General features: G+C 43.6%; 1 protein-coding gene across 3 annotated transcripts in view; it reads right to left on the reverse strand.

Moving 5' to 3' along the window:
• CSGALNACT1 (chondroitin sulfate N-acetylgalactosaminyltransferase 1) overlaps positions 1–27,747 on the reverse strand; it is a 528,406-nt gene that overhangs the window by 339,876 nt on the left and 160,783 nt on the right. For all 3 annotated transcript variants that reach the window (XM_075352486.1, XM_075352485.1, XM_075352484.1), the window contains one exon: positions 22,551–22,606. The gene's annotated coding sequence lies outside the window, so the exon portion shown is untranslated. The remainder of the gene's footprint in view (positions 1–22,550; positions 22,607–27,747) is intronic.

The raw sequence follows: 27,747 nt of genomic DNA on the forward strand, positions 1-27,747 counted from the left end.
CATAGACGTTACTGGAGTGGCAAACAGCTCTGGTGGTGTACTCATCACTGCGATGGGTGACATAGCGCTCTGGGGAACCCATATAGTTCTGGGGGGGGGCGCACAGACTGCTCTAATTCATATATACACACATAGTACTGCTTCTTACACACACATCTCTGACACACACACACACACACACACACTACAATGCACCCCCCATCACCCCCCCCACACACACACACACACAATACAATGCACCCCCCATTACCCCTACACACACACGCACACACAATACAATGCACCCCCCATTACTCCTACACACACACGCACACACAATACAATGCACCCCCCATTACCCCTACACACACACACAATACAATGCACCCCCCATTACCCCTCTCCCCACACACACACAATACAATGCACCCCTCATTACCTCTATACACACACACACACACACACACAATACAATGCACCTCCCATTACCCCTCCCCACACACAATACAATGCCCCCCCCATTACCCCTCCCCACACACAATACAATGCACCCCCCATTACCCCTCCCCACACACAATACAATGCACCCCCCATTACCCCTCCCCACACACACAATACAATGCACCCCCCCATTACCCCTCCCCACACACACAATACAATGCACCCCCCATTACCCCTCCCCACACACACACACAATACAATGCACCCCCCATTACCCCTCCCCACACACACAATACAATACACCCCCCATTACCCCTCCCCCTACACACACACACACACACACACAATACAATGCACCCCCCATTACCCCTCCCCCTACACACACACACACACACACACAATACAATGCACCCCCATTACCCCTCCCCCCACACACAATACAATGCACCCCCATTACCCCTCCCCACACACACAATACAATGCACCCCCATTACCCCTCTCCCCACACACAATACACCCCCCATTACCCCTCTCCCCACACACAATACAATGCAACCCCCATTACCCCTCTCTCCACACACAATACAATGCAACCCCCATTACCCCTCTCCCCACACACAATACAATGCACCCCCCATTACCCCTCTCCCCACACACAATACAATGCACCCCCCATTACCCCTCTCCCCACACACACACACAAACACAATGCACCCCTCATGACCTCTCCCCCCACACACAATACACCCTCCATTACCCCTCCCCCCCACACACAATACAGTGCACCCTCCATTACCCCTCCCTCCACACACAATACAATGCACCCTCCATTACCCCTCCCCCCACACACAATACAGCCCTCATCACCCCCTACACACACAAATTACACTGCTCCATCCCTACACACTCCTGCCTCCCCCCCTCCCTCGGAATACAGTACTCCTCCTCTGCCTGTCAGAGAGCTGTGTTCCTTCACAAATGTTCCCCGTTATGTGTCCTCTGCCCCTCCTCACTCATCCCCATTAATTACACCTGTCTCTTCAGCTCCTTCATGGAGCGCTCGCTTACTCATGTCCCCAGTGTGGCGCCGGCAGCACTGTGATGACGTCAGCAAGGTGCTGATCTCATCACGTTGCTGCACGTCGGGGGCGGGGCCCAGTCCCGGTGCGCTGTTCAAATGTATTTACGTCTGAAAGACGCAAATACATTTGAATAGGAACGGAAACAGGAAGCTGCGGTCATCGGCTCTGCTGCGCTCCTCTGCAGTGTACATGCCGGCACACAGCAGAGCCGGCACACAGCAGAGCCGGCACACAGCAGAGCAGAGCCGGCACAGCGCGCTGCCTCCTGCTCCTGCTAGTGTGCCTGGCATGTAAGGAGCGCAGCGGGGACAGCAGACAGCGGCCCACCACACCGTGCCCCTGCTTCTAGGTACGGCCGCAGCACATAGCAGGGAGCATTAGCACACCTCTGACCCTGGAAGTTCAAGCGGCCGCTGGTGCTTCCGAGGTCAATCAGCGTCCTGTGCCCGCAGTTTGTTTTTGCGTCTTAAAGACGCGGATGCAAATAAATAGCGGTGCGCCCCCCCCCCCCGAAAACACAGCTGATTTATTAGACTGTCTTTACGGAGGGGGAGAGGGTGTGAAAAAAAAAATGCTGACAGGTGCCTAGTGCCAAGTATGGTGGGGGCCCCCTTAGAAGCTCTTTTGGTGGGGGCCCCTGGGCTCCAGCCCCGCCTGCCCCGCCTATAATCCGGCCCTGGAAATGGGGATTTCTGGTGCGCACTTTGCAGTTAAAAACGCAGCGATTTAATTTGCATATTTTTGGGCAAAAACTAAGCGTTTAAAGAAGCAGCATGTCAGTTGTTTTTGCCATTTTGGCAGCGTTTTGCTAGTATTGAAGTCAAGGAGAAGTTTTAAAACACAAGCAACATCAAAATTCTTGCATTTTACATGCTTTTTTGATGATGAAAATATGTGTTTAGGACCAATTAATTGCATGCGTTTTTGCCAAAATATTAATGGTTTGATATGTCCCTTTACACACACACAGTCCGACAATTATTTTTAAGAAAATCCATAAATAAATGTAATTTTATGCATAATTATTATCACAAACTTATCATTTTAATAAAAATAAGCCATTTTTTGATTGTTAATCATTTTGATCTTTGTTATCATTTTTTTTTCCATTTTTTCCATAGTGTTTGAATGTTTAAACTTTATTTAGTAGTGTCTTTGTATTCAAAACGCATCTGACTTTAAGCAATGGAAAAGCATGTAAATTGCGCTAAAAATGCAGCAAAACGCGGTAAATACGCAAGTGTATTTATCGCGTTTTTGTGGTCAAAACCAACTTTGGCAAAAACCATTTCTGCCAGAGGATGCATTTAGAACTGCAACTACCTCGACGCAAGGTCAGAGCCAAGACAACTCCACTTTAGGCCCCTTTCAGATGTCCGTGTTTAATCAGGTACAAGCTACACGCATCGGTATGGTCATATGTGTGTCAAACGTGTGACATCTGTGTTTGCATACGTGTGATATCAGTGTGACACGTACCGGAGAAAACACGTACATTTGAAATAAAAAGATTTTCTATATTTACCTGTATCCAGTGCTGTTTTTTTCGGCTCTGCTACCTCCTGCTTCTGTGCCCCACTCATTATATTCATTAATTATTCAGTGCACTGAGGACCTGGAAGCCGGAGCATTGCGGTGACAGACCACAGGGACAGCACCACCTGTGACAGGTGAGTATTCAGCAAGCAAACAGTGTGTGTGCAGTGATGTCCAGGAGGTCATTGGAATTCCCAATGAACTCATGACATCCGGATGACACCCCTGCGACACCCGCGCTACAGAGAGTGTCACCATGATGACTTCACAGGTTCATCAGAGTTCATTGGGAACTCTGATGACCTCCTGGACATCACTGCACACACACTGGTTGCTTGCTGAATACTCACCTGTCACCAGCGATGTGGCGATGCTGTCCTCGGCGCTGTCCCTGTGGTGCTCTCCTCATAATGGTCCGGCTTCCAGCTCCTCAGTTCAGTGAATAATTAATGTATAATGAGCGGAGGTCAGAAGCAGGAGGCAGCAGAGCTAAAGAAAACAACGCTGGATACAGGTGAATAAAGATATCTTATTTCAAAGACTAGTGTTTTCTCCGGTACGTGTCACACTGATGTCACACAGATCACCTCAGTGTGCGATCCGTGTGACACCCGTGCTGCCAAAGAAAAAATGGACATGTCTCCGTGCGGGGCCACGAGGGGCGTGCGGGGCCACGTGTGAAAACAAGGCCGTGTGAGTAACTCCAGAGAATAACAAGGGTACGTGTGGCATCCGTGTTAAAAACAGATGTCACACGTACCTGAAAAATGGATGTCTGAAAGGGGCCTTACTAGAAGACAGAAAAAAGAGAAATGCACAGCTCACTGGATAAAATTGAGGGGGGTGGTGCACGGACAACCTGCTTCGGCTGGCAGGTGAAGAACAAAATAGGAGGTGAAAAATCCAGCACCATCAAATAAAATGTAAAAATTTATTTAAGCATAATTAAAAAGTCCATAACAAAACTTGTTAGGGCTGGTACAGAGCAAAGAAATGGCAACACTTTTCAAATGAAAACAGGCATTGACATTTCTTTGCTCTGTACCTTTTTTCACTTAAAACGCGTTGACGTTTCTTTGCTCTGTACCAACCCTAACAATTTTTGTTATGGACATTTTAACTATGCTTAAATACATTTTTACATTTTATTTGCTGGTGCTGGATTTTTTCACCTCCTATTTTCTTACTAGAAGACACCTGACTTTACGGCTGCACCTTTAATTGGTATGAGTCACCGTGAAGTCATAAGGGAATGTTCACAGCAACAGTAGAAAAAGCACCAGCATGAATTAATTTAATCACACTCAGTTGATTTAAAAAAAATTGGATTGACAATATGTTTTGTTTTAATTTTTCATCACACATAACACTTTGTTTCTTTCCTTGTATGCATGACTCCTTTGTTGCACTAAATATTAATTGCATCCCCGCAAATACTCTGGATTGGCAGGTCCAAACGAGTTTAAAAAGAAAATCCGGTTTGAGCCCGGAATTAATCCTGGATATCTGGCTGGACCGGTCATCATATAAGCCTATGGGGAACTGAATCATGCGCTTTAAAATGGTAGTAGAAGGGATAGGGGGATTCGAGCAGCCGCATTATACTTACCAGTCTCCAGCGCGGCTCTAACGCTACTTATGGGGCCACTTATTAACGTCATGCATATGCACTGCTTCACCCACCCACCGGCAGTCCCTGTGTCTGTGATTGGTTGCAGGCAGAGCGCACCCCAACCCTGTGACAGCATGGCTGACTGTTTGCAATCGCACACTCCGTGTGTATCACGGGTCCGGATAGGGCCCAGGTTTGGTGCACGGGTACCTGTGAACCCGCGCGGATACGGACTTTTACAGTCCGGGTCCGCCATCACTATTTAAGAGCTCATTCAGATGTCAGTGATATTCCTCATATGCAAAGTTTCTTCAGTGTTTTTTTAATCAGACGTTCATCAGGGTTTGGTTTGAATAGGAGTTTTTGCAATCAGAGTATCATCAGTTTTTATCTTAGGCGAAAAAAAAACAAATAAAAAAATCTGATGGAGGTTTCTCAAGCTTCTATCAAACAATCCATGAAAAAACAAACATCTAAGTGCTGTACATTTTTTTCCACGTATCCATTGACATGTATTAGTGAGGCTGATCTGAGATTTGATTAAAACTGGACATGTCTCACTAATTTGTACGGACAACTCAGTCCCTACAAAATTTTGGACATGTGAACCACTCTATAAACTATAAGGCGAACTTTGTGTCGAGGTAGTTGCCGTTCTAAACACATCCTCTGGCAGAAATTGCTTTTGCCAAAGTTGCTTTTGACCACAGAAACGCGATAAATACGCGTGCGTTTTTACCGCGTTTTTTTAGCGCTTTTTACATGCGTTTCCATTGCCTAAAGACAGATGCGTTTTGAACATAAAGACACTGCTAAATAAAGTTTAAACAGTCAAACACTATGAAAAAAGGAAAAAAAAAAGAAAACAAATATAATTAATTAAATCATAAGGAAAATAGTTATATTTAATATAATTATAGCGGTTTTATACTATTTATGGCTAAAATAACAATTAATATTTTTCATTAATTTAATTGTAGGACTATGTGTGTGTGTAAAGGGACATATTATTCCATTAGTTTGATGTCAGAAAAGCATGAGTTTATCTAGTCCAAAACGCATGGTTTCTGCAGCTTAAAAGCATGTAAAACGCTGGAATGATGTTGCTTGCTTTTTGCTACTTCTCATTGACTTCAATGTTAGCAAAGCACAGCCCAAATGGCAAAAACAATTGACATGCTGCTTCTTTAAACGCTGAGTCTTTGCCCAAAAATATGCAAATTAATCGCTGCGTTTTTAACTGCAAAGTGCGCACAAGAAATCCCCATTTCCCATAGACTTTGCTGGAAAATCAAAACGCATGCATTTTAGCATGAAAACGCTGCAATTCAAAACGCTACAGAAAAGCAGGTGAAACGCAGGTAAAAACGCAAAGTGCGGACACAGCCTAACTGAGAAAAACAGATAGCAATCAAATCTGAAAACCTTACAACTGAATGCAGCCTAGCTGAGAATCTGTCAGTGAGCTTGTTCTTATGGCAGACTTAGGCTATGTGCGCACGCTGCGTTTTTTTGACGCTGCATTTTTGTGCGTTTTTGGCCGATAAAAACGCACAAACGCACCCGCGTCGAAAAAACGTATCAAAAACCGCATGCGTTTTTACCGCGATTTGGTGCGTTTTTGGCTGCGTTTTGCTGCGTTTTTGATCTCTACGTTTTGCTGCGTTTTTCCAATGCATTGCATGGGCGGAAAACGCAGAAAAACGCAGGAAAGAATTGACATGTCCAATTTTTTTTCAAGCTCAAAAACGCAGCTTAAAAAAAAGTTGTGTGCGGACATCAAAAATGAAAACTCATAGACTTTGCTGGGGAAGCAAAGTCATGCAATTTTGAGGCCAAAAACGCACCCGAAAAACGAGAAAAAACGCAGCGAAAAACACACTGTGCGCACATAGCCTAAAGGGGGCTTTACAGGCTACGACATCGCTAATGCGAACTCGTTGGGGTCATGGAATTGGTGACGCATATCCGGCCGCATTAGCGATGCCGTTGCGTGTGACACCGATGAGCGATTTTGCATCGTTGCAAAAACGTGCAAAATCGCTCATTGGTGACATGGGGGTCCATTCTCAAAAATCGTTACTGCAGCAGTAACAAGGTTGTTCCTCGTTCCTGCAGCAGTACACATCGCTCAGTGTGACACCGCAGGAACGTGGAAGCTCTCCTTACCTGCCTCCCGGCCGCTATGCGGAAGTAAGGAGGTGGGCGGGATGTTACATCCCGCTTAGCTCCACCCCTCCGCTGTTATTGGGCGGCCGCTCAGTGACGTCGCTGTGACGCCGCATGGACCGCTAAAGTCCAACTGTACCCGGCAAACCCAAACTTCAACAGGTCCGCTCATCTCTAACCAGAACTAATACCTCAGACCCCCATGCTGAAAATTCATTATACGTTTATTTTCATTGGGACACTCAAATTTAATAATCAAAGAAATCAAACCATAGATGTCCATAAATTAAGATATGTGTAATAAAGAGAAATGACACGGGGAAAAGATGTACAAAAAGCCATGTAAAGTCATGACACCAGCTAAAATCTATCAGTAAATAGAAAATAGTCCAGCCATTTAGTAACAAAATATCAGCTGATTCAACTGATAGCCTATAAAAAGGTGTATCATTACCAATGTGCCACACAAAAATGATCTCATGAAGGGTAAAACTAGTGAGCGGTCTCAAAACCTTCACAAAATTATTGTTGCAAAACATACTGATGACATTGGTTTCATCATTTTTTTTTTTTTTTTTTTTAAAAACTATTGAATGTTCCAGAGAGCTCTGTTGAGGCCATAATCCGGAAGTGGAAAGAACATAATTTCACCACAAACTGGCCATGACCAAGGGCTCCCTGCATTATTTCAGACAGAGGAGTGAACACAATTATCAGAAGAGTTGTCCAAGGGCCAAGAACCACCTCTGGAGACCTGCAGAAAGACTTGCAATCAGAAGGTTCAATTGTTTCAAAGAAAACAGTAAGTAATGCACTCAACCTCCATATCCTGTATGCATGCTCATTACACAAGACTCTATGGCTGAAGAGAAATTATGTTCAAGTGCGTTTAAAGTTTGCTAAATAACATTTAGACAAGTTTGTGAAATGCTGTACTGGAAAATTATAGTCTGGTCAGTTGGGACCAAATATGAACTCCTTGGATGATATAATAAACCCCATGTTTGGAAACCAAAAGACTGCATATAACCTCCGAAAACACCATACCAATAGTGAACTTTGGAGGTGGGAACATCATGGTGTGGGGCTGTTTTTCAGCATACAGCACTGGTAAACATCATATAATTGAAGGAAGGATGAATGGATAAATGTACTAAGGCATTCTTAATAAAAATTTGCTGTCATCTACCAGGATGGTGAAGATGAAACAAAGTTGGTCATTTCAGCAATGATCTCAAACACACAGCCAAGGGAACTCTCATTTAGCCTCAGAGAAAGAAAATAAAGCTATTAGAATGGCCCAGCCAATCTCCTGACCTGAATCCAATAGAAAATTTATGGAAGGAACTAAAGCTCAGAATTCATAGAAGGAGCCAAAGGAACCCCCAGGATTCAATGGGTATTTGTGTGGAAGAATGGACCAAAACCAAGCTGGTAATTACAGCACAAGCTGCCTTCTAGCTGACCTAGTTAGTTTATCTCCTGAAGCTAAGGGGTACATCTCACATAGCGAGATCGCTAGCGAGATCGCAGCTGAGTCACGGGTTTTGTGACGTACCAGTGACCTCATCAGCAGTCTCGCTGTGTGTGAAACTAAGCAGCGACCTGGCCCCTGCTGTGAAATAGCTACGTATACAGGGAGCCAGCGCTGGCCACCTGTAAGCAGTGTACGCTGGTAACCAGGGTAAATATCGGCTAACCAAGCAAAGCTCTTTGCTTAGTTACCCGATATTTACCCTGGTTACCAAGCGCAGCATCGTTACACGAGTCGCTGCTGGCTGGGGGTTGGTCACTGGTCGTTGGTGAGATCTGTCTGATTGACAGCTCACTAGTGACCCTGTAGCGACTCACCAGCGATCCTGACCAGGTCGTATTGTGGTCGGAATCGCTGGTACGCCGTTTAGTGAGACGGTACCCTAAGATACACATTGCTTGTAAACAACAGCATACAACAGCACACAATGTGATAAAAGAAGCATTGCTGAAATCTGTGTTAACAATCACAGCATGCTGTCTTCAGATTACACAGCAAAAACTTGCTAAGGGGTGCTTCACACATAGCGAGATTGCTACCGAAATCGCTGCTACGGCACGGTTTTGGTGACCTAACAGTGACCTCATTAGCGATCTCGCTGTGTGTGACACTGAGCAGCGATCTGGCCCCTGCTGCGAGATCGCTGCTCGTTACACACAGCCCTGGTTCGTTTTCTTCAAAGGCGCTCTCCCGCTGTGACACACAGATCGCTGTGTGTGACAGCGAGAGAGCGACGAAATGAAGCGAGCAGGGAGCAGGAGCCGGCATCTGGCAGCCTGCGGTAAGCTGTAACCAGGGTAAACATCGGGTAACCAAGGTGGTTACCCGATATTTACCTTAGTTACCAGCCTTCGCAGCTCTCACGCTGCCTGTGCTGCCGGCTCCGGCTCTCTGCACATGTAGCTGCAGTACACATCGGGTTAATTAACCCGATGTGTACTGTAGCTAGGAGAGCAAGGAGCCAGCGCTAAGCAGTGTGCGCGGCTCCCTGCTCTCTGCACATGTAGCGGCAGTACACATCTGGTTAATTAACCCGATGTGTACTGTAGCTAGGAGAGCAAGGAGCCAGCGCTAAGCAGTGTGCGCGGCTCCCTGCTCTCGCGGTTATGATCGCTGCTTCGGCTGCTGTGTTTGACAGCTAAGCAGCGATCATAACAGCGACTTACAAGGTCGCTGTTACGTCACAGAAAATGGTGACGTAACAGCGACCTCGTTGTCGCTGTCGCTTAGTGTGAACCAGCCCTAACAGATTCCCTGTCCTGGAATCCAGAGCACAAAACAGGCAAGACTTGATAAATCACAAGCAATAGTGGACATTCCTAGGAATTTGGAGTTGTTGTACATTATGGCTGAAGCTTAATAACTTTACTATGTCCACAATCTATCGATTATGTCAGTCTAGAAAACAATAAAAGGCTGACATGAAAACAAGGTTCATGCTGTGGATGAAGCAGGTGCAGAGTCGAGTGCTAATTATACAACAATAATAAAAAAAAGATATCACATATTCCTTAAATTTGCAAATCTATTCAGATTTTTCATACTTGAAATTCAGTGAGAACAGCATGCTAAAAATACCGGTCCCAATGCATTTATCATAATTATTCATACATTTTAAAAAGACAACTTTTTATGCATAAATAACTATCTCCTGAGTAAGTTACATCTAATTCCTATCATCTGTAAATGGGTTATCCAATCCAGTCAAATTTTAAAGAACAGAATGTTATAAAATTACAAACTGGGTAATACAGCTGCAAAAGAAAAGATGGCTGTGGTGCACTATGGCAGTAGCGCAGTTCATTAAACAAGTTACATTAAGCAAATGTTCTTTTTTGCATATACACACGTGGTCATAATTGTTGGTACCCCTCGTTTAATGAAACAAATACCCACAATGGTCATAGAAATAACATGAATCTGACAAAAGTAATAATGAATACAAAATCTATGAAAATGAACAAATGAAAGTCAGACATTCCTTTTCTGCTTCCACAGAGTTTTTTTTAATAAATAAAACCCATGAAATACGCCTGGACAGAAATGATGGCTCCTCCTTAACAACATTTTGTTACACCAGCTTTTGAGGCAATCACTGCAATCAAACAATTCCTGTAACTGTCAATGAGACTTCTGCACCCCTCTACAGGTGTTTTGGCCACTCCTCAAGAGCAAACTGCTCCAGTTGTCTCGTGTTTGAAGGATGCCTTTGCCAGACGGCATGTTTCAGCTCTTTCCAAAGATGCTCAATAGGATTTAGGTCAGGGGTCATAGAAGGCCACTTCAGAATAGTCCAATGTTTTCCTCTTAACCATTCTTGGGTGTTTTTAGCTGTGTGTTTTGGGTCATTATCCTGTTGCAAGACCCATGACCTGCGACTGAGACCAAGCTTTCTAACATGGGTAGCACATTTAATTGTACCCTGCACAGATTCAAGACATCCTGTGCCAGATGCAGCAAAGCAGCCCCAGAACATAACAGAGCCTCCTCCATGTTTCTCAGTAGGGATAGTGTTCTTTTCTTGATATTCTTCATTTTTCCATCTGTGAACATACAGTTCCATTTTTGTCTCCTCTATCCATAGGACATTCTCCCAGAAGCTTTGTGGCTTGTCAACATGTAGTTTGATAAATTTCAGTCTGGCTTTTTTATGATTTTTTTTTTTTAACTATGGTCTCCTCCTTGGTCATCTCCCATGAAGTCCACTTTGGCTCAAACAACGACAGATGGTGTGATCTATCTGACACTGATGTTCCTTGAGCTTGAAGTTAACCTTTAATCTCTTTAGAAGTTTTTCTGGGCTCTTTTGTTACCATTCATATTATCCATCTCTTTGATTTTTTTTTATCAATTTTTCTCCGGAGGCCACATCCAGGGAGGTTGGCTACAGTCCCATGGATCTTAAATTTCTGAATAATATGTGCAACTGTAGGCACAGGAACATCAAGCTGCTTGGAGATGGTCTCATAACATTTAACTTTAACATGCTTGGCTATAATTTTCTTTCTAATCTCCTGAGACAACTCTTTCCTTTGCTTCCTCTGGTCCATGTTGCGTGTGGTATACACCATGTCACCAAACAGCACAGTGAGCATCTATTGCCCTATGTACAAGCCCACTGACTGATTATAAAATTGTAGACACCTGTGATGCTAATTATTGGACACACCTTGATTTAATATATCCCTTTTGTCACATTATTTTAAGGGGTACCATCATTTCTGTCCAAGCCTATTTCATGAGGTTTCTTGTTTGTTTGTTTGTTTGTTTTTGTTTTTTTTTAAATTCTGTTGAAGTATGGTTGAAAAGCAATGTCTGACTTTCATTTGTTCATTTTCATAGTTTTTTTTATTCATTATTACTTTTGGCAGATTCCAACTATTTCTGTGACCACTATGGGATTTTCTTTCATTAAAAGAGGGGTACCAACAATTTTGACATGTGTATTAGGTCTTGCTATGACTACAGTATGTATTTACAATGACTGGGACCATGCATGGTAACGGTCTATATTACAAAAAAGGTCACATCCTTTTATGTTTAAATTGGAGTATAATATAGTCGTCACCATCACCAAGCTATGGGGTATAATAACTCACTTAGCCTACAAAATGGTATTGACACAGTACTGTCTTTTCATTTTTTCCAGAAAATCATAATCATGTGGCCTAAGTTCCTTTTGTCATTTGGACTACATTATTTACAAGCCTATAGTTCATGATGATTAAGGTCTTTGATTGGCTGTAAGTCTCAAATGTTCCCCACAGAACGTCGCAAATAGCATTATGTAAACTAAAACTACCGGAAAACTTTAGGGCAGGGGTGGACATACCATGGGTGGTACCTGTGCAACCACACAGGGACCTAAGAGGTATGGGGGCCCATTACCACCAAAGCAGGTGGGATTGTGCTTTATGATTAGAGATGAGTGGACCTGATTTTTTTAAAGAGAATCATCCATCAGGATTTTCATATATAAAGTAAAGTCAGTGCTATACTGGCACTAGAATGCTGAATGCAACCATATATTTTGTTCTGAGATTGGATGTTTTATTTCAGAAATATGTGCAAGTAAAGTTCCAGCAATGCCCTGCTATTTGAGTGACAGGCGCAACAGGAGGAGAAATATGTGGGTCAGGTTTTGCCATCTATTCCTGCCCCTGTTTGCTGCCTGGTCTTGGTAGATGATAGACTGTATGGGCTCCTTCCAGGTACAAGTAATTTCTGTCACATGAAAGGGGCCTGTTCGAAATGCAGCTTATACAGTCTAGCATCTACCACGGCCAGGCAGGCAGACAGGGGTGGGAATAGATAGGAAAACCCGATCCACATATTCCCACCCCTGTTGCACCTGTCAATCAAATAGCAGTGCACTGCTGGAACTTTGCTTGTATATATTACTGTAATAAAACATCCAATCTCAGAACTGAAGGTATGCCTGGATTTAGCATCCTATCACCAGTATAGCACTGGCTTTACTTTATATATGAAAATCCTGATGGTTGGTTCTCTTTAAGTTTGGTGTTCATACTGAATACAGACTTTACAAAAAAATCAGTGGTGAAGTTCAGCCTTCAGGTGCTTTACATATGCAAACCACTCAAGTGAGCAGCGCTGTGCTCAGGTTTGCTCGGCCCAGTTCGAGCTGCTTCCAGTGTTTCAACGGCTCACAATGGGGGTAAAATCAGTGTTATCGGATGTAGTGTGTGTGGCGCCCTGGACAAGCCAGGGGCCACAGGTAACAACACACACACACCCCCACCCCCAGCAGTTCACAGCAGACATCCCCAGTGAGACCTGATTTCCTCCCTCGGGTTCAGACAGACACACCAGGTGGGCGGAGTCAGGCAGATGGAGTTGCCCACCCAGGGGTCTAGCTGGTCTGAGGCAGGAAACAACGCAGACAAGTCCAGGCAGAGGAAGAGAAAGGAGGTCTGCAGAGAGGCAGACGCAGACTGGGGCCTAGGTTGGAGCCTAGGTCCCTCGTGTAGCCAGTGGGGCAGACGGTAGTGGCTGTCTGCGGGAGCCGGGAAGACAGTCTTGGTGGAACCGTAGGTAGCCGGGGCTGGGCGGTGGCCCACCGGTACCGAACCGGGGAGCCAGCTGGAAACCGGAGCGCAGGAAGAGCGTACACGAAGGTGCAGGAAAGGACTTACACTACCAACCTGGGGTCAGGGGAAAAACACCGCAGCCGCCTGTGGGACCAGTCCATCCAGCCGTTTGTTTGACCAGAGACTCTGTGTAAATTACTGGCTGAGTGAGTACCACCCTGCCGAGGTGCACCGCGCTGCCCCTGCGACCCTGCACCTCACCAGGCCCCATAACCCGCCTGCATTCCTACCCCTCACCGGGCCCCGGGACAACCAACCCCCCTACCCACGGAGGGGAGAAATAACATCCAAGCTGCTCCCTGTCATCGCTCCCGGGATCCCCGTCCAGAGCAGTGGTGGTGTCACAACCTCACCACAACCGTGGGTGGCATCACGGACAATATCCCTAAACCAAACCACCCCCTTTCACTCACGGGCGAGGAACGCCGCTCGAGTCCCAGGGATCCGGCCCACCGCTCGAGCCACCACCGAGCAGCAGCAGCCGGACCCGAGCAGTGGGTGAGCGCAGCGTCCCCTCCTCTGCCCGCGATATGTGCACCACACAAATAAAAAAAAAAATAGAAAAAGGCCCTCCCACCTACAGAAGTGTTCTATTTATGGCTGGCTGCATGTGGGAGGACCCCAAACTGCCAATCAGTAACTTCCAATGAAGTTCAGATCAAGTCTGGGTCCAGAGCAGAACTTTATATAAAGCCCGGCAGACCCTGCAAAACCTGAACTTCCACAGGTCTGCTGATCTCTAATTATGATGAACTATTGGACTGAAAATTGCCCATATATTGTTCTTTCCCATAGGCCCTATGCAGTCTGTGTCTGCTCCTATGGACATTGACTTTGAAGGGTCCCTGTGCAGGACACGTGTCTAGACTACCTCCTCTGTCAGGCCCCAACCACATATCCACATATACATTTATTTGCATATGCACATTAGGCATTCATACATGATATGTACATGATAATACATAACATGAGCATCTATACATTACACATACATATACATATTACAAACATGCACATAAGCATACACATGACACACAACATTTTTGTGATGCAATTGCCATTCTGAGCGGCGGAACGGCGGCGGTCGCCTCAGTTCCGGCTAGGCCGCAGGCGCGGCCTTCTAGCACATCCAGGCCGGGGGCTGCAGATTTTCCTGACGCGTCTGGGGCGGTCTCGCCGGCGGCGGTACGGATACGTCCACAGCGCAGGTGCCGGCCTCCAGAGCATTTCTCTCCTGGAGCGCTGGGACCCTCAGCAGCTGGATCCAGGGCTGTCTATGGATATGCCTGCGAGGCCTTTGCGGCGGCGCAGAAGCCCCTCACCGGACCCTCCGGTGGTGGGGGAGCAGTCTGGCCATGGGAGCCGCCCCCAACCCAGGAGGAATTTAACAGCGCAGTAGCATGTACCGGGTGTGCTGAATTCCATTGCTGATGCTCTTTCTCATTTTCAGTGGGAGCGTTTTAGGGCATTGGCTCCTGGGGCTATGGCTGTGGGATTGAAATGCCCTGCCGATCTCTGGAGTGTGGTATCTTGGCTGTTGGACATTTGATTAAGAATTCCTTGGCTGAGACGACTTGGACCACTTACCAGCAGGTTTGGCGGCAGTGGGAGGATTGGGTGGAGTCTTTTGGTTTGCTGCGATCGGAGGAGGATCAGGTAGGCGCTTTGTTGTTGTGGGTAGGTTAGTGGTCGGTGTGGGGTTGGTCGCCGGCAAAAGCGAGGAGGTTTGTGGCAGGGTTAGCTTTTGATTTCAAGTTACATAATGGGCCTGATTTGACAAAACAATTTTTGGTGCGGCAGGCTTTAAAGGGTTTTCGTCTGCGTCAGTCCAGGTTACACCAGAGAAGGCCGGTGTCATTTGCTTTGTTGGAACGGTTGGGGGCGCAATTGGGTTTGGTTTGTAGTTCGAGCTTTGAGGTGTTGTTATTTCGGTTGGCATTTTCATTGGCGTTCTTTGGGGGCCTTAGGATTGGGGAATTGGTTGCGGTCATTCGACATGGCTGTGGTAGCATTCAGGCCCAGGATGTGGTTTTATTGGGGTGGAGTTTTGGATTAGGAGGTCAAAGACGGATCAGGCAGGCAAGGGTAGGCGTGTGGTGCTTGGGGTCGTCTCGGGCTCAAAAATGTGTCCATGGCGGTGCTTACGGGAGTTTTTAGAGTATGGGCCTCGGGCGGATGGGCGATTGCTTTGTCATGACGAGGGTTCCTTTTTATCCAATTATCAGTTTAGGATGGTTTTTCGGAGGTGTGTAGAGGCCATTGGTCTAGATCTGGGTTGTTATGCGCCGCATTCTTTCAGGATTGGAGCAGCTACTGAGGCGGCTGTGTGTGGTTTGAGTCCGGAGATAGTGCGAGGACCACACCCCTATTAATGTTCTTTGTTATTTATGTTTTAAATAAAGGCTGCTGTGGCCATTTCATCCAGCTTCGTGTCTGTGGTTATTTCGTAGTGGGTACGTTAATATGGTGGGGAAGAGAGGTGAAGTAGGGGTCACCAGAAGTCCACCATGCCAAAATCAAATAGTTTAGCTTTTGTAAGTGCCATTTTGCCAAACACAGACATTGACTCCAGTATCCTCCCATTCGTTCCTCATTTGTTTTGTTGTGCATTTCCTGTTTTGGAGATATATTGCTTTAAGTTTTCTGTCTTGACGCTTTGATGTCTTCCTTGGTCTACCAGTATGTTTGCCTTTAACAACCTTTCCAAGTTGTTTGTAATTGGTCCTGATTTTAGAAAGCTGACTGTGAACAACCAACATCTTTTGCAAGATTGCATGATGATTTACCCTCTTTTAATAGTTTGATAATCCTCTCCTTTGTTTCAATTGACATCTCTCGTGTTGGAGCCATGATTCATGTCAGTCCACTTGGTTTAACAGCTCTCCAAGGTGTGATCACTCCTTTTTAGATGGAGACTAATGAGCAGATATTATTTGATGCAGGTGTTAGTTTTGGGAATGAAAATGTATAGGGTGATTCCATAATTTTTTTCTCATAATTGAGTGATTCCATAATTTTTTCCCCCTGTTTTAGCCTTGAAAAGTAACAGTTACTGGCGAGCAAATTATGTTTTTATGATTTTTTTTTAGTGTTTCTTAAAGCCAGAAAGTTGACATTTGAAATTACTTTAGTTTTGTGCCATTTTTGTGATCTGCTTTCTTTAAACAAAAGTAAACAACTGAATGAACATCCTCAGAGCCAGGTGATTCCATAATTTTTTCCAGGGGTTGTATATGAAATCATCTACTGCACAAAAAAAAAAGATGCTGGGGGACCTTCCTCTATTGTCATGAGTTGAAGAAGGTTATCCAATTACATGTAAACTCCTCTTCATTATCACACCAATGTGAGAGAACTCCTGTGTGCGGTGCAACATAGAGGGAAAACCAGGGAAGATGTAAAGGAAGGCCCTGGCTTTAGGGAAAGGGGTCACCACCTCACACTCACCTGTGGCTGATCCCTGCACTCTCTAATTTCTCTAGATGGCACCCAAGCTGTGACCTCAGGTGAACTCAATGAACTCAGTGAACTCACCTGAGGTGAACTCAATGAACTCAATGCTGGCTTAGGTTATGTGCACACATTGATTATTTGGTTGCAGAAAATCTGCATCTCCTAGCAAAAAAACGCACCAAAAAACGTGATGCGGTTTTGATGTGTTTCTCTGCCAGAAAAAACCCGAATAGTAATACGGACTCCCTTGGGTGTCCGATATGGACCCCTTTTACAGTTTAGGTTCGACCACTACTAGTCAGAATGTTTTCTTTCGTGTATACACACAATGTATTAGGTTTACTGTGTGATATCGTCACATCACATTTCTATAATTGAATATATAAATTGCAAACAAAATGTATTGGTTATTCAAAAGAAAGATAAATTGTGTGCATTAAATTGAATGTACTCCCTGTGTTGTCCCTTATCTTTTTCTGGCTGCAGGTTAGCCAATAAAACGTAAAATAAATCCAACAAAAAAACCCTCACCGTGATAATGGTGAAAAAGAATTATATTTACTGCTCCCATAAAACATTTCATGAAATGTAATAATGTTCAAGAGAAGAAGCCTTTACTTATCTAGCAATCTCATTATAGCAGGCCAGTTTTTTTTAAGCAATTCACACCTGACGTTGTGAAAGCTGGGTCTTGATTACCCTTCAGTGATTTTTCAAGCATGAACGAATGGCTGATGTATTTTTTCTCCAAATTACTTGAAAAACCAATGTTGGAAAAGAACTTCTATATATGCAATACAAAAGGCCATTAGGTGAAGATAAATTAGGTTGGACATTTTTAGTTGTTTAGCAATTTTGGATGTTGCAACTCTTATTCATCCTCATGACAGAACTTTGTCTCTATCTACTGGTAAGTTCTGAGTTATCATAAGAACATTCTGTGGATCAAAATCAAATTATTCATCCAGCATTTCAATGAGCATGCATAGGAGGAGATTCTTCAATGGGCTTTAGCTACAAAACTGTCGCAAAACACTTTGAAAATATACAATTTTATTGCACAATGTGGAGCTGTGCAATAAATTTGGGAAGTGGGCAGGGCTGAGGAGGAGTCAGGATGAAGCATGACAGCAGACGCTCATCAAATTCATCATTATTGCCGACATTTCCTATTTAAGAAATGTTACTCCAGTCCTTGACTGGATAAACATTTCTCGAGAGGCGCATCCAACTAATAAGACGTGTAGAATTCATTTGTTAGTGTGCACCTCTTAAAGCAATGTGCGCCTCTTAAATCACCAATTACCAGGATTTTCCTATATAACCTAAAGTCAGTAGTATATTGGCGCTATCATGCTGATTCTATAAATACCTTTAGTTGTGAGCTAGGATGTATAGGTTTTAGTGAATTTGGTGCATCTTATTCCTGCACGGCACTAATTAAGGCTGGCACACAAAATGCCATTCTTCATGAATTGTGGCCAAACTGTCTAAATACATAACTAACACTATCCAGGGAATTTAATAGACAAATATTGATTTAGATCCAAGCAAAGAAAAGTGAGAGTTGGTGAGAACTACGTGTATCTTATTAAAGTGAACTTGTCAGGTGCAATATGCCCCCAGAATCATTTAAGAAGTTAATACAGTTGAGAAAAGCAGGTGTGTGTTGTTTAAAGGGAAGCTGTCAGGTGTAACATGCACCCAGAACCACGAGCAGTTCTGGGTGCATATTGCTAATCCCAGCCTAACTGTCCGAGCCTATAGTAGCACAGATAAAGACATCTTTAGAAAAAGTATTTGTAAAGATCTTTTATGATATGCTAATGAGCACAGGGACTAGTCGCAAGGGTGTTACTTTCTCCGACTAGTCCGCCCTCTTAGCATGTTAGTACGTCCACTGGGGCGTGATAACATGCTATTCAATGCCCATTGCCCAGCGAAATCAGAGATAACGTGCGTACCTGTGTCCGTTGTCACCAGCTCAGATGCTGAGCTTAGGCTCAGTGCGCATCATCAGAAGTCTCTGCACTTCCAGTCATGCGCAATAGACTTCTCTTGAAGCTGGGACGCGTATACCCGGCTTCTTAGTGAGCACGAACAGAAGTGCCAGGAGAAGCGCACTGAGCCTAAACCCGGCGTCTGAGTCGATGACAAGGGAAACAGGTATGCGAATCACCGCTGATGACGCTGTGCAATGGGCATTGAATAGCATGTTAGCATGTCCCTGTGGGCGTGCTAACATGCTAAAAGGGTGGACTAGTCGGGGGAAGTAACGCCCTTGCAAATAGTCCCTGTTCTCATTTGCATATCATAAAAGATCTTTAGAAATATTTTTTCTAAAGATCTCTTTATCTATACTAGTGTATTATTATTATTATTATTTATTTATAGAGCACCATTAATTCCATGGTGCTGTACATGAGAAGGGGTTACATACAGAATACATACACAAGTTACAGTAGACAGACTAGTACAGAGGGAAGAGGGCCCTACCCTTGTGGGCTTACATTCTATAGGATTGTGGGGAGGAGACAGTAGGTGGGGTAGTAGGTGGTGTATACAGGAACGGTTAGGCAGGGATTAGAAATATACACCCAGAACTGCTTGTGGTTCTGGTTGCATATTGCACCTGACAGGTTCCCTTTAAACAACACACACACACACACACTTTTCTCACCTGTTTTAATTTCTTAAATGGTGCATATTAAGCTCTGGAAATTTCCATCATAATGATATGTATAATGAATGAATAATGGTGGACAAATGTGCTTATGACAAAATACAATTGCAAGGACCAAAAACTGGAAATGTAATTGTACCATGAAATCGAGTTAGGAAGGTTTTGCAGCATAGTTTGAAGCAGTAGGTAGCGCCGACAAATTTGTATCCAAACATTGTTTGCAACAGCTTCACGCTGTATAGTAAATGTTTTTACCAAAGAAAAGAGCAATAACAGTGAAGCCTGTAAAAACAAGCTTTTATTTCATCTCTTGAGGCAATTATGTAGATTTTCATTGCAGCTTTCATTCATTGCTATAAAAAGAGTGGATATCCTGTGGATATGCCATAAATGATGGGAAGATGAGATGAGAATACTTCCTTTTAAACCACATTAAAATACATTAGTGTCATATGTACTGTGCATTAATGTTTGTGTGTGGATTTGGGTACCATATATTTGTACATGACTCTGCTATTGTTGATTATTCGGTGGTCAAAATAACTTCTCACCTTCTTCCCATGCACTCCCACATCCTACCAACCTACCACATCTGCCCTAATAAAGACAGACTAATTGGATAATATTGGCCACAGCAGCATTTCTTAAAAATAACTACAAACACTTTAAAAAACCTTTTTGAAAAGCGTGGTAAGGTCCTTGAAGCAACAAAAATCTGGTGATCCTAAATAAAAATTGTAAACATGATTACTCCAAGTCGTGACCCACCATTAAGAAAAGAGGTTCCTTCAGGAATACCCAGGGACCCAACATTCCCTTACCATAAGTCCCATAAATCACGAGACCTAATAACTGGGTTTATAATTGAGAGATCCATATCCTGATGGTTTCCCGTGACCAATTTAAACCAACTTCAAGGGTCCTGGCAAATACCACTAGCCACCATGACCCATTAACTAATACACAACAATAGTAAATAGGAAAAACCAACAGGACTTGTCTTGTGGCCCAGAGATCAGGAAACTGGGCATCTCCATCCACACGCTGGCCTTATAAAGCCCTTCAGGTACCCTATTCTTACTACCAAAAATTACTCCCACCTCCCTTGAAACCCTCATGATGCCGGCCTCCGCCCATTGGCCAGTATTGGGGCTCCAGCCTCTACTTGATGCTAGTATCGTCAATTTTTCAATGGTCCAGATACCATCTCGTCTTCTTCCCATGCACTCCCCAATCATACCAACCTAGCACACCTACCCCAATAAAGACAGATTCGATAATTAGATAATATTGTTCACAGCAGACTTTATTAAAAATATCTACAAACATTTAGAGAAAAACATTTTGAAAAGTGTGGTAAGGTCCTTCAAGCTATAAAAGTCTGGAGATCCCAAATAACCATAGTCAACAAAATTACTCCCCGCTATGATCCACTGTCTCGGGAACACCATAATCAAAAAGGGTTCCTACAGGAATACTCAATGCCCAGGGGCCCAACATTCCTTTACTGTAAGTCCCACAAATCACCAGACCATATAACCAAGCTTATAATTGAGAGATTCATATCCTGCTAGATCTCTAGGATTAATTTAAACCAATTTTAAGGACCCGCCAAACACCACAATGAGAGCACTTTGAACATCTGAAATGCTTGAGACCCCTTTCAGTAAACATATTGCCCTTTCAATGCCCTCTTGTATGGCCAAAGCCCACAAAGCAACACTCATGGCATTCAGGTGTATTTTGTCAGCCAATGAAAAGATCCAGGTGATGACCCCGTTAAGGCAAACAAGTTTAGAAATTGCCCTATTTACTACCACTTCTTTAGATGCTAAGCTGTGTATAACCTCGCCCACACCAGGTTTCTGTGTACACTATTCATAGGCAGAAAACTGCCAATCAGTGGGGTGTGTGGTTATACAGATTTCATGAATATGCAGGACTACATTGCAGGTGTTTACTAGACTTTTAGTGATATTTTGTTCTCAGATGAGATAGCAAAAACATGATGACATTCCTTTTAAGCATTTAAAGTAGCTGGCCACTACTAGGACAACCTCATCTCATTCCACATGTACTCACCCTTAAAATGAAAAAGCTTATAGTTATCTCCTGTGCCACGCTGTGTCAGTGGTGTCAGTGCTTGTGTCCCTGGGGCTACGTCATGTGAGCCCCGCTTCCCTCTTCCCTTCCCATCTATAAGTAATCAACAGGAAGTGAGAGCTGCAGGTGGCCACTCCCTTCCTGTTACTTACTTATATGTCTCAAGGCTGGGACAGTGAAGCCAGCGGTGACTGGACGTGGAGCTCGAGTGACATAAAAACGTCATATGAACCTTGGGAACATGAGCACCGTCACCACTGAAACGGCACCGGCAGTAGAGGCGAGTATAAGCTTCTTTTCATTTAATGAAATAATATATGAGGAAAGAGAAGGAGTTGTCCATGTAATGGACAAACCTTTTAAGATATGTTTAGTTAGCATTGTAGTATGGTGTGTAGCTCACTCATCTATATCTTTGTATATTTATAAGGCAGATGCAGAAGACAGTATTTTTGGTCTGTGTGCCATCCAACAAAACATCGGATTGCAATAAGACCAATGTTATGGGGCTGTGCAAAAGTCCGATTTTTTTTTTATTTTTGTTTTCCTCGGACCAAGTCTGTCCGAGAAAAATATCGCAGCATGTAAAAACGTAAATCTGATTGCATTCAGCAATGGAAATCATTGGGTACGTGGAAAACAATCGGACCACACTTAGATGACATCAAGAGCAGCCCAATTTTCGCGGACTGACAGAATGAATATAGAGAATTTTTTTTCTCTCTTTTCCACATCCAAGAAAATCGGATGACACTCTGATCATAGAATGATTTTCTTGGATGACCAAAAAAAAAATAAACGGTTGTCTGCACCTAGCTATACTTAGCAAATAAAACACGTCACTTACCAGACTTGACTTTTATTCTATGAACTTTTGGGCATTGGAGCATTGTTTGTTCTTTTCTGTGGGAGAAGATAAGATTCTGTGTTATTCTTTATGTACATGACTAATTTCTTTTGTATTTAATGTTGTATAGTTATATTTCAAATCAGGGTTTACATAGTAAAAATGCAAATACCATTATACATTACCCAATTTGCCACTTAGACAAGAATAGCTGAGCCCAGACGTTCTGCAATTAATTATAAAAGTTACAAGTTCTGTCTGTGTTAAATCACCATCAATAGTGCCAAAGTGAGTGATGAAAGTATTTATTGGTAAAGCTCCACCGACGACACCACAAATTAATGCTGTGTCACAGCCAAAACACTACAGTGCTGTGATCATAATTGAAGACAAACTAAAACTTCTGGATGCTAGTACAAATATCCAGCACATAACAAGGCTGAATAGTTTCAGCCGAAGAATTTCCACTAATGCTGCTGAAAAATAATGAAAAACGTTGAGATACATTACAAAACTAATGAATTAAAAGGACAGAATGTTATGAAGTTAAGGAAAGTTAAAAGAAGGAAAGAAGAGAAGAAAGAAGAAAAGAGAGCAAAAAAAAGAAGAAAACAGGTTACGGTAACTTACGGACAGGGAGGCTTATATCCCATAGGGACCATAATAGGAGTTGGAAACCTATTAATTAACCTAAAAATGATGTGAACTATGGACAATCCATAAAGTACTGCAATAAGAACCATACCGAATTGAGAGAATCTCAGCAATCATTATTTTCTCTACTATAAGTTCCTCCTTTCTCATTTTCTGAGAAAGAAGCACTCTACTGAATGTTAAGCTGAAACGTAAATAGATGGGTTCTGCGGGAATAGGAAGAAAAATACATTACATATTGTAGATACATTGTAAATGTGAATATATTTCTAAATAACTTTAATCAGAAAATCACTGTTATTCTATTAATGCAGGTAATCACTTTAGTACATTAAAATGGTCTCCATATTTTCACCCTTACAGAAACCTGTCCTAAATATTAATAGGACATGTGCCTTCCTGTGAGCATGTGCAGTAGGAAGCTCTGCGGCTGTGAGTTTAATGGTATCGAAAGGTATGTAGAAACTTATTAGTAATTGCATTCTTTTTATTCCCATAAAACCCCTTTAATCTATTTCCCTGACGAGGATGCATCTCATATATCTTGGCAGGGTGGCAACTAAGTAGTCAAGGACATAAGGGATACAGCCTGGCTACTAATGGCTTGATCACAGCTTCTTTTGAAGCTCAGACTCTGAGCTCAAGACCGGATTAACAAGAACATATTTAATGGTCTGTATACAGACTGCAATGCTCTGACTGACCGCCGGTCTCTTGACCCAAACTTACAGCCTTATATGTAAAACACTTGAACCTTGCCTCTCCCCCCCATCTCATTGTAGATTGTAAGCTCTCACGAGCAGGGTTGTGTTTTTCTTTTTTTCCTCTAAATATTGTATTTCTATAACTATTACTTGTTTGTATATGATCCTCCTGAATTGTAAAGCGCTGCGGAATATGTTGGCGCTATAGAAATAAAGATTATTATTATTATTATGTGTCTAGAGACCAGCAGTCAGCCTGTGTATTGAGCCCTACTGATTATACCTGTATGATCCCGGCCTTAAGATGAGACCAGATTTGCCACTGTCTCTGCAATTAAATTAACGATATACAGTGGAGAAAAAAAGTATTTAGTCAGCCACCAACTGTGCAAGTTTTCCCACTTAACCCCATTACGACCGCCTTACGGAGATAAACGGCGGCAGAATCAGGTCCTTATTCTGATCCGCCGTCTATAAACGGCGGTCAGAAAAAGGTAAATAGCGCCCCCCAGCGTCAGAAAATCTCCGGGGTTTCAGCTACCGGGGGTAGCTGAGACCCTGGAGATCATGATTCGGGCCGGTTTTTCCGGTCCCCGCTCACATGATCACCGGTATACACCGTATACCGATGATCATGTAATAGTAGATCACAGCGCCGGTAAACAATGATTTATCTCCCATCTGGCATGATCAAACATGTCAGCTGGGAGATAAATCTGCTCCCCCGGTCCCCTCCGGTCCCCCGGGGTCGCCGAAGTGCCGACCCCCAACCCCCAACCCCCCCGAAAATCCAAAATGGCGGCGCGCACAGCAGCGCACCGCCCGCATTTCCCCAGTTCCTTTGAATTCTGTTGCATGTGCCATCACACATGCGACAGAATACTGCTCCCCAGGCCCTGCCAGGTCACCCCCTACTCCCACCCCGGTGTTCCCCGGTGTCCCCCGTACCTGTGGGAGCGCTGATCCCCCGCGGCCCCCTCCTCCGGCTCCTTCACAGCAGTGCCAGTCACATGTGCAGAGCGCGGCTGACAGCTTCCTGTGTCTGACTCAGATGCTGGCTGCTGCTGCTACACAGAGTCTGCAGCTGTGACCCGGGGAGGGTGGGTGCAGATTCTTTGCACCCACTCTCCTCAAATGGAAGGTCTGCACTCCTAGAAAATGGGGGACACGTTCCCTGAACGTGCCCCCCATATTCTAGAAGATCGTGGGACTTCCAAAATGGCTTACAGGAGATTTTTTTTTTCCTTTCAATAAATTGGTCAAAGAGGGATGGTTGGGGAGTGTTTTTTCAAATAAAATTTTTTTTGTTGTCAATTTTTTTTTGTATTACTGTCAATTAGTTATGTCTGGTATCAAATAGACGCCGTGACATCACTAATTGCTGGGCTTGATGCCAGGTGACATTACACATCTGGTATCAACCCCATTTATTACCCCGTCTGCCACCGCACCAGGGCGCGGGATGAGCTGGGGCGAAGCGCCAGGATTGGCGCATCTAATGGATGCGCCACTTCTGGGGCGGCTGCGGCCTGCTATTTTCAGGCTGGGAAGAGTCCAATAACCATGGCTCTTCCCACCCTGAGAATACCAGACCCCAGCTGTCAGCTTCACCTTGGCTGGTGCTCTAATTTGGGGGGACCCCACGTTTGTTTGTTTTTTAATTATTATAAATTTTTAAAAAAAAAAACAGCTTGGGGAGCCCTCCAAATTGATCACCAGCCAAGGTGAAGCTGTCAGCTGTGGTTTGCAGGCTACAGCTGTCTGCTTTACCCTAGCTGGCTATCAAAAATAGGGGGGAGCCCACATCATTTATTTTAATTATTTTTTTTTCTTTTTGGGCTAAATACAAGGCTAGGCACCCTTTAGTGCCACATGAAAGTCACTGAAGGGTGCCAGCTTAGAATATGCAGGGGGGTGGGATGTTATATATGTTTGTCATCTATCCATTCATCCATTGTAGCATTTTAGGCTATGTGCCCACAATCAGGGTTTGCAGCGTTTTGGGTGCAGAGTGTTTTTCCTGCGTCTATAACGCTGCATTGTGCAGTAGAAGCACAGTGGAAGGATTTTTAGAAATCCCATGCCCAATGTGCTTCTTTTCTCCACAGCATACATTGACCTGTGGTGCAGCTTCCCGAGCCTCAGCATGTCAATTTATGCTGCGGAGACGAGAGTGTTCTCTGCACGTAGAATAGAACTAAAGTCCACAGCAGCCTGAACCCAAATCGTGGGCATGGGCAGCTGTGTTCTCCCGTGGACAACACTCACATCTCTGCAGGAAGGCTGACACTGTGTACTAGACGACGTGTCGCTGGATCATGGCCACATAGCCTAACAGTGAGAAATTTGTTGCTACAGCAACATTTTTGTGAAGTACCTGTGGAATCAAAATGCTTACTATACTCCTGAATAAAATCCTTGAGGGGTCCAGTTTCCAAAATGGGGTCACTTGTGGGGGTTTCTGCTGTATAGGCACCCAAGGGGCCCTGCTAATGTGATATGGTGTGCGCAATTTATTTCAACTTTTCCAAAATTCAAATGGTGCCCCTTTCCATTCCAAGCCCTCCCATTTATCCAAACAGAGGTTTTTGGCCACATGTGGGGTATCCCTGCGCTCACAAGAAATTGGATAACAACCTGTGGGATCCATGTTTTGTTGTTGCCTCTTGAAAAAGTGAGAAATTTGATGCTAAATCAACATTTTTGTGAAAAAATGAAAATTTTCAATATGACAATGTAACGTTATCAAAGTCTGTGAAGTACCTGTGGGTCCAAAATGCTCACTATACCCCTAGATAGGAGCCTTAAGGGGTCTAGTTTCCAAATGGTATCACTTGTGAGGGGTTTCTGCTGTTTAGGTACCTTAGCGGACCTGTAAATGCAACATGGTGCTCGCAAATCTATTTCAACCAAATTTGCTTTCCAAAATTCAAATATTGCTACTTTCGTTCCAAGCCCTCCCATTTGTCCAAACAGGGTATTAACGCGTTCATAAGAAAGTGGGTAACAAGTTTTGGGGTCCATTTTGTTGTGTTATTTCTTCTAAAAGTGAATAAATTTGGGGTAGAGCAACATTTTAGGTAACATTTTATTTTTTGCTTTTTTTCATTCCACATTGCTTTAGTTCCTGTGTAGCACCTGAAGGGTTAATAAACTTCTTGGATGTGGTTTTGAGTACCTTGAGGGGTGCAGTTTTTAGAATGGTGTCACTTTAGGGTATTTTTTGTCACTTAGGCCTCTCAAAGTCACTTCAAATGTGATGTGGTCGCTAAAAAAATGGTTTTGTGAATTTTGTTGAAAAAATGTGAAATTGCTGATGAACTTTGAACCCTTCTAACTTCCTAACCACAAAAAATTTTGTTTCAGAAATTGCGCTGATGTAATGTAGACAAGTGGGAAATGTTATTTATTAACTATTTTGTGTGACATAACTCTCTGGTTTATGGGCATAAAAATTAAAAGTTTGAAAATTGCAAAATTTTAAACATTTTCATCAAATTTCCGATTTTTTTACAAATAAAAGCAAAAAATATCGTTCTAAATTTATAACTGTCATGAAGTACAATATGTCACGAAAAAACTATGTCAGAATCACCAGGATCCGTTGAAGCGTTCCAGAGTTATAACCTCATAAAGGGACACTGGTCAGAATTGCAAAAAATGGCCTGGGCATTAAGGACAAAACTGGCTTCGTCCTTAAGGGGTTAAACAGATGACAGAGGCCTGTAATTGCCATCATAGGTAGACCACAACTATGAGAGACAAAATGAGAAAACAAATCCAGAAAATCACCTTCTCTGATTTGGAGAAGAAAAAAACACAGAATGCAAAATTTTCCT

This window comes from Anomaloglossus baeobatrachus, chromosome 1 (genome assembly GCF_048569485.1).
Source record: "Anomaloglossus baeobatrachus isolate aAnoBae1 chromosome 1, aAnoBae1.hap1, whole genome shotgun sequence".
NCBI lineage: Eukaryota > Metazoa > Chordata > Amphibia > Anura > Aromobatidae > Anomaloglossus > Anomaloglossus baeobatrachus.